General features: G+C 40.9%; 1 pseudogene; it reads right to left on the bottom strand.

The window, feature by feature from the left end:
- Positions 1 to 6,392: 6,392 nt before the first annotated feature.
- LOC102261393 overlaps positions 6,393 to 8,690 on the bottom strand; it is a 2,747-nt pseudogene continuing 449 nt past the window's right edge.

Raw genomic sequence — 8,690 nt, 5'->3', positions numbered from 1 at the left:
TGGCCAGCCATGGGAGGTTGGCTGTGGGTGCGCACTGACCACCAGGAGGCAGCTTCTGCATTGAGCGTTTGCCCCTTATGGTCAGTGTGTTGTCATAGCGCCCGGTCGTAACAGTCACTTAGGCTATTATATATATAGACCAGAGGCCAGGTGCACGAAATTTGTGCACTGGAGGGGGGGGTTCCTCAGCCCAGGCTGCACCCTCGCAATCCAGGACCGCTGGCTCTTAACTGCTGCCCTGCCTGCCTGTCTGATCACCCCTAACCACTCTGCCTGCCTGCCTGATCGCCCCTAACTGCCTCTGCCTGATGCCCCTAACCACTCCCCTGCCTGCCTAATCACCCCTAACTGCTCCCCTGCCTGCCTGATCGCCCCTAACTGCCTCTGCCTCGGCCCCCGCCACCGCGGCTTAGTCTGGAAGGACATCTGAAATGACGTCTGGAAGGTCGTTTGGCTGTCCGGTCTAATTAGCATATTATGCTTTTATTAGTATAGATTGTAGTCATTTGGTTATTTGGATACATGCTTGTAGTGCATCCAGAATGACTTATTAATAGCTATGTTTAACTATATAGCAAGCATGTCAAACTCAAAAGCTAACACAAGCCAAATAAAACAGGTTTAAGTTTATGTGGGCCACAAAAAAATAAAAGCTTCAGTTTTCATAGAAACGTAGGTTTATTTCGATAGAGACATGCTGAATACAAAGGGCTGAAATAAATGAGTAATCGCTAACAAAATAATAGTACATTTTAATAAAAATTAATATTTTTATTAATTTGAACATTAACTTACCACGCACTGAATAACTGCACAAATTAATAAGCATAATCCAAATAAACCTATTTTTCTTGTTCTCTGAAAGTGAAATATTTCCTGTTGCACACATCAAACAAGTCAGTACAAGACTAATGACATGGCAATCGGCTGCTAAAATATTCAAAGCTAGTATTAGTGGAGAGAAATCATATGTCTGCACGTAAGGCGTGTAAGGGAAATGAATGCAACACAATTATAGTAATCAGCCATTAGCGAACATTGTAGTTCATTATTAATATGTATAACAGGATATTGTAAAAATTAAGTCACAAAATTTTTATTAAAACTTTTCTTACATACCCTTATATTGGTTGGATCACAAAAATATTTGTTGTGGGCTGCGAGTTTGACATGCTTGCTATATAGCGTACATTGATAACTGATGGTGTTTTAACAAATAATCTACCTAAATCTGAGGGTCTGTTTATTGTAAATCAATAGTACTAGAAAGTACTGCCTATTTTGTGTATTTTATTTTTTTTACTGATTAATTTTGATAAATTCTTGCTTCAAGGATGAACATTAACTCCTCTGGTTCATGTATATATTTACTGGCTAATATTGGTTATGAACATGTCTCTTTATAGCAATATCTCCATTTGCACAATTGTTGCAGCCTGTATACATCTAATAAGAGTTTGAAAAGTTCTTGTAAGATCAGCTAAGACTAAAACTAAAAACTCCCTCCTTTGTAAATATTTTAACTTTGCTTGACCAATCATAAAAAATTTGTTCAACACCTAAAATAGACTGCTTTTAAAAAACACACACATATTAAACCTTTGAAATCTAAACCTTCAATCTAAACCTATTATTTTATTTCATTCCTTTATTACTAGGACTTTTCGGCTAAACAGATAGCAGTGGAGACTTGAAACCCCTGAATTTCTTGTAAAACTAGATGTAATTTTTTGTTTCTCTGGAAAGAGCTCTTGTTAAAATCTTAAATGGACTGTGATCCAAAAAGGTGTAAAGTCCTAACCTTACTGAATGTGGGCTGTACGATGAATTGTAAACATAAATTTGAAATAATAGTTGTAAAGCTAATGTTTAAAGCATCCTGAAAACAATTTTAAAAGAAAAAAATCTACAATGAAAACTAGAAAATTTCTGTTTGTGCTACTGATCTTGAACCTTGAAGGGATTAGGACAGATAAGATAGTACTGGTGGAAGAGGGACGTAAAGGTGAATTTTATCCCAAAAAGGATATCTTAGCCATTTAATCCTTTTTTTTCTGATGAAAAACTTCTATTTTGCCTTAACAGAAACCCCCCAAAATACATTTTATATTAAATGGTGGAGATCAAGATTTAATATAATACAAGACCAGCTTTGTTTTTGTATTTTGGGGGATCATATTTTCTCATGTACTTGAAAGGAGTAAAACTATGTAACACCGAACCTGCTAAAAATAAAGAACCAACATTCCATGCAGATTTCCATAGTGTATTTTACCTTAGTATTAGAGAAAGTAAAAAAAAAAAAAAATGTCATAACTAGGTTACATTTAATAGCCATTTTAGTTACAGAGGGGAAGGTGATACAGTGCATTGTAACTACTGACACTTTTAAAATAATAATATATTTTTATTGATTTCAGAGAGGAAGGGAGAGGGAGGGAAAGATAGAAACATCAATGATGAGAGAGAATCATTGATCAGCTGCTTCCTGTACGCCCTACACGGGATCGAGCCCGCAACCCAGGCATGTGCCCTGACCAGGAATCGAACTGTGACCTCCTGGTTCATAAATCGACGCTCAACCACTGAGCCATGCTGGCCGAGCAAGACTTTTTTTTTTTAAACCAGTGTCTTTGATTTCATTCTCTGTTTGAAGGTTTAAAATACCTATTATACACCATGTTCTTTTCCACTTAGGCTTAAACCCTGCCTGATTGGGCAAGTGCCAAACTGTCAATGCAATCATTATTTAGTTTGAGGTTGAGAGCCTTCCCATTTCCTTACCTGTTGAGAACTTCTATTAGATTCTTCATTTTACCTCTCTAAATTTTTAGCAAGGTAGAATGGGCATGGAGAGCTAATATTCCTTGGTGGGATTCTATTTTGGTAGAGGCAAGTCCTGTATCAGGGCAGAATAATTAATGTATAGGACTCATGCCCTCCCCTTAAGTGAAGAGGAACTTCATTTAACTGTTGGATTATAAAGATTGCTTTTTAGGAGTGTGTTTTGTTTTAACGTTGGGGGCAGAGTGGACATTTTGTAGGAGAAAAGTTCTATGTAGCAAAATGAAAATTCTGTGATTAACCATAGTTCATCTTTAAAACAAATTTGCCAAGTATATAATTAAATATATATTAAAATGTCAACAGTATTAATTTGCATAGCTTATATGAAGTCTTGAAGCACTGAGAAAAAGGTTGCTACTTTTCAGTTGTTTTTTATTGTCAATAGAGACATAACTTTTTATAAGCATTTTGTGTGAAGAATAATGTTTAAATAGCACTACAGAAATGAATAAGGTATTGGCATAATTCTTAGAGAATTATCATAAGTCTCTAAAATTGAGTACCCTAGTCATTACAGTTAATCAGTCACTATTGTAAAATATAAATATTAAAGCCTATTCTTTTCATCAAAATGAAAATTAAACTGTTCATGTTAAGTTTAATAAGTGCTAAGATTCTAATGATAACCTCAGGAGGGAAATATTTCAGAGTCTCACTATCCGCCTTTCTAAATTGGGCTTATTACATGATGGAGTGGAATGGCAGAGCAATGCATACAAATAGGACAATCCTGTAAGAATATTTAATTCTGAACTTGATAGAAAGATTACAAGCTGTTACAGGCATATATCTATACATTTTCTTAATATGTTGGTGAGTCTCATAGTTTTTGATTCTTACTTTGATTTAATAAATTTATTATCTTCTTTGCAATAAAAATTTCTTGACATCTTTCTCCTTTGAAGGTTCATGATTTACTCAGCAAAGAAAGGGCTATGGAAGAAAGGCGGTAAAGAGTTATTTTTTGTAGAATACTCTGGAGAGGCGGTTTTCTTTTACATGCTTACCCCATCCCCTTCTGAGGACAAATGCCGTGTTCAGAGTCCCAGGCGTAGCAAAGCAACTCTAGCTTTATGGTTAAGCTTATGTGGCCATTTTTGAGCGCTTAACCTAGTCATACTGACTCCAGCTGATGATCTCTGACTGAAACACAGCCAATTTATAGAACAGCTATCAGTTCATTAGTTGTCTTGGCATAAAAACCTTGCTTGATATGAACGATAATACCTAGACCAATCATAGTTTTTTTAGGAAGTCATACAAACAGTGTGAGATAAAAAGTGTGTGTTAGTAGTGAAAGGAGAATAAAAAATACACAGCGAGGAGGACATTTATTTTTGGAGATAGGTTAATATTTGCAGCAATAGGTTAATAATATTTGTAGGGATCAATGAACTTCTGTTTCTGAGGAAGGGGCAATGTTGATGCCTAAACTCAAGAGAGTTGTATTAGATCCTGAATGTAGCCCAAACTATATTCTAGACATGAGACCTAGCTATGTTGCAATTCCTGATCATTGCCAGATAACCAGCTTCAAGTCCCAGGGTTCCTTGTTTCTACAAGTATCATTATACGATCCAAAAGTCTTCCTCCACCTATTTAAAAAAAATAAAAAATAAAGGTATAATTTACATAAAGCGCAGGAATCAATTAGAATGGTATACAAAAACTTTGCTCCAATACAGTTCTGTCCCCTCTATCCTCCTCCTATTGTCATACAAATTATCTACACTAATAAAAGAGAAACATGGTAATTGGCGTACGACCGCTACCCTTTTCATTGGCTAATCAGTGAGTATATGCAAATTAACTGTCAGCCAAGATGGCAGCCAGCAGCCAGGCACTGAAGCGAGCAGGGAGGCTTGCTTGCTGCAGACTCCAACGTTCACCGCCTCACTTGCCGGCCTCTCAGTTGCAACTCTAAGCAACTATATACTATGTTGCAAATAAGAAGCTAAACAAAACCCCAGAAAAGGGCTTCCATTCAGCCGGGCTCGGACCGCAACATTGTATCTATGTTTTCAGCAGCGAGGCCTCAGAGCTAAAGCTGGCCCAAAAAAAAAAAAAAAAAAAGAGAAGAAAACAAGGAGCGGTTGGAAGCTTTAGTCACTCGCCAGCCGGAAAACAGCCCTCAGCCCCTCACCCAGACTGGCCAGGCACCCCAGTGGGGACCCCCACCCTGATCCAGGACACCCTTCAGGGCAAACCAGCCAGCCCCTACCCATGCACCAGGCCTCTATCCTATATAGTAAAAGGGTAATATGCCTCCCAGCACCGGGATCAGCGGAGCAGCGAGGCTCCCGGCACCGGGATCAGCATGACAGGGGGCAGCGCCCAAACCCCCTGATCGCCCTGCGGCTCTGTGAGTGACAGGGGGCGGGGCCACAACCTCCCTATCCGCCCTACTCTGTTCGTGACAGGGGAAGGCACCCCAACCCCCTGATCAGCCCTCCTCTGTGCCTGATAGGGGGGAGCTCCCCAATCCCCTGATTGCCCTGCGCCTCTGCGTTTGACAGGGTGCAGCACACCAACCCCCTGATCGGCCCTGCTCTGTGGGTGATAGAGGGTGGCGCCCCAACCCCCCTCCACAGGCCTTGCTCTGTGTGTGACAGGGTAGAGCCATAACCTCCCCATTGGCCCTGCCCTGAGTGTGACAGGGTGCAGCGCCCCAACCCCCTGATCCGCCCTGCTCTGTGTGTGACAGGGGGCGGTGCCCCAACTCCCCTATCGGCCCTACTCTGTGAGTGACAGCGGGGAGCTCCTCAACCCCCTGATCGGCCCTGCTCTGTGGGTGATAGAGGGTGGCGCCCCAACCCCCCTCCACGGGGCCCCTACTCCCCAATCGGCCCTGCTCTGAGCCTGACCAGGGGCTGCACTTAGGGATTGGGCCTGCCCTCTGCCACCCGGGAGCAGGCCTAAGCCAGCAGGTCGTTATCTGCCGAGGGGTCCCAGACTGCGAGAGGGCACAGGCCGGGCTGGGGGACCCCCCTCTCCCTGCCCCCCGAGTGCACAAATTTTTGTGCACCGGGCCTCTAGTATCTTTATACATTATAAGCCCATCAGCACGGTTTTATAAATACTGTTTTATCTAGTTGTCTTTGAAATCATACAGGAGAAGCAAAGATTTATAAACAAAAATACATTTATGCGGCATTTTATTTTTTTGACTAGTACTCTTTAATTCTTCATGTGAATTCTAATTACTAGTTCCCTATAGGCTGTAGGACTGAATTGGTCTGGAAGGAAGAGGAAGGGAAGAAGAGGAGGACAAAACAGAGGAGCAGGAAGGATAGGTAGAGATTTTGCCGTATAGAGAACTGAAGAGGATATCTCTCATTCAGCTAATATTTAATAAGCTTCTCCTATGTATCAGGAGCTGTCCTTCACACTGGCTATTTGGGCATAGACACAGACATAGTTAAGAGACACAGTCCTGACCTACAGACTAGTGGAGAAGGAAAGGAATAAACATAAAGCCTGTCGGTCAGTCTATAAAATTACAAATTTAATTTTATGTTGTATATGGTGAGGACCTACTTTGTTGGGGTCCAACCCCAGCAGGTCCAGGGGTTCCCAAAGGTGTGGACGGAGTCGGCGAAGAAGAAATGACACGGGGGCAGCGTTCAGATGATCTGCAAAGCCAGGGTCTCCAGCCAGGTTCTCTAGCTAGATGTTACCTCAATTAGATTTCCTAATGCATTATGTGGATAAAAAATGTTTGGATTCCATCAAAGAAATCCAGCAGTTAAAAAAGAAATTCCTTTACTCACAACCCCCACCCACCTAACTAGCCCAAGAGCATTTTTAAAAGAACTAAAAAAATAGCTGCCAAAGATCTCAATCACTTCATTACTGGTGAAATATATAAAGACTTACAGGACTCACAGAGTTCCAAACTTAATTTATAAAAATAATAAAACATCAGTATGAAGAAGGTCAGGATTCACTCTCATCAATGTCCTTATCTGGGTCTTGCTCGGCAGCCTCCTTTTCCTGTTGCTGTTTCTTCCAAAGTTTGGCCAAGGCCAGGAGCTTGAGATGCAGTTGGTTGGCAGCATCTTCCGGAAAGATGTAATCATAGTATTCTTCCCAGCCTGCATCAGACCCATCATCCGCCTGGACCTTTCTTCTCTTTTTGACTTTCTTTGGCATGAGTTTGTCTACTCTTTCTTTATCTGACGTAGTTCCAAAATCATCTTCAAAGTTTCTCCAAGATTCCAGCAACATAAATCTCTCTTCCTTTTCCTCACAGTTTCGCATGGTTTTGTTAGCCTCTTCATAAATCTGCATTTCGGCAAACTTCCTCCTTTCCCTGAAGACAACTCAAACTGTGCAAAACTGATCCATACCTTGACATGTTGTGTCCGTTGAAGCAATCGTTGGTAAAGATTGCGCGTTCTTTCAGTTTCTTCCGGCTCAATTTCAAAATCAATGTATGATTTCCAGAGCACCTCTGGCATGTCTAAGCGTGGCTGGCTGATGGCTAACTCGTAGATTGCACAGGCTCTCTCAATATCGCCAAGGATTGTTTCTAATTCTGCAAATTTAATCCAAGAGGTACAAGGGCTGGTTCATTGTTCCCTCTCAAGTTCCAAGTGATAATCACATTGTGCCTCAAGGTTTAAAAAACAAAACACAACAAAACAAGAAACACACCTCACCTGTGCCCACAACAGATAGAGAATTAAAAATGTTAGAGAGAGAATATATAATTATATGACTATTAGAATTATAAGGCCTATTAGAATCTAAAACTAAATTCCTCAGCTTCAACGATTGTAAATATCCATTACTGCCCACAATAGCAAGCTTTAAGCACCATGGTGAGGAATTCACTAGTAGTTGACACATAATTCCACATTCTTACCTTTGCCTCCAGTTCTTCATAGAGTGCATAGTTGACCCAAAGATAGATGTAACGCTTCCAATGTCTCTTCTCCTGAATGGGTGGGACATTGGCAATAGCTCTTTCATAGACTTCTCGTACAGTTTCTGCTTCTGCATCACTTTCCACCAAGCGCAGGTAATCAAACCAGGCATCATAATTGTGTGGATTAGCCTTCACTTCTTCTTCATATTGAAATCTCCGTTTGCTCACAATGATATCTTCAATACCCCACCTATCACCAAACTTCTTCTCAAAGATGGTATAATTTTTAAAGAGCTCTTGGGCCTCTTGTTTTGAAATTCTATCCAGGGCATACTTGTAAATCACTCGTACCCTTTCAGATTCTTTCCGATTTTCTTCAAATTTGGCAAAGGCAACATAAAGGCGTTCATCCATATGTTCATCTCCAAAGAATTCCACAGCCCTCTCGTACACTTTCCGTGCATGGGCAAAATAACCATGTTTTTCTTCAGAGCGGGCATACTTGATCCAGTTCTTAACATCAGGGTGCACAAGTACAAATCTCTCATAAATGGTGCAGGCCTGATCCACTTCTTTGTATCGCAGCTCAAAGTTGATGTAGGAGTGCCAGGCTTGCTCCTCTGGCTGCCATTCCATCCAGCGCTCAAACACCTGCTGGGCACCAGCCACATTTCCCAGCATCTCCTCCATGTATGTGTATTTGTACCAGAACTGGTTGACTCGGGGCAGAGTTATGGCCTGGTCCCAGATATTTCGGGCATGGTTGACCTGGCGATTCTTCATTTCCATTTCAGCATATTTCAGCCAGAGTGTAATATTTCGATAGTCCACATCTAAAGCACGTACGTATATGGATCAAGCCCTTTGAATCTCCTTTAGACTCTCTTCCCATTGTGCGTATTTTATCCAGTTACTAATCACAGTCCTGTTTTTTCTTTTTCTTTTTTTTTTAAAATATATTTTATTTATTTTT

This window comes from Myotis brandtii, unplaced genomic scaffold (genome assembly GCF_000412655.1).
Source record: "Myotis brandtii unplaced genomic scaffold, ASM41265v1 scaffold436, whole genome shotgun sequence".
Classification (NCBI taxonomy): domain Eukaryota; kingdom Metazoa; phylum Chordata; class Mammalia; order Chiroptera; family Vespertilionidae; genus Myotis; species Myotis brandtii.
The sequence above is the reverse complement of the archived record's forward strand: the minus strand, read 5'-3'. Positions and strand labels throughout refer to the sequence as shown.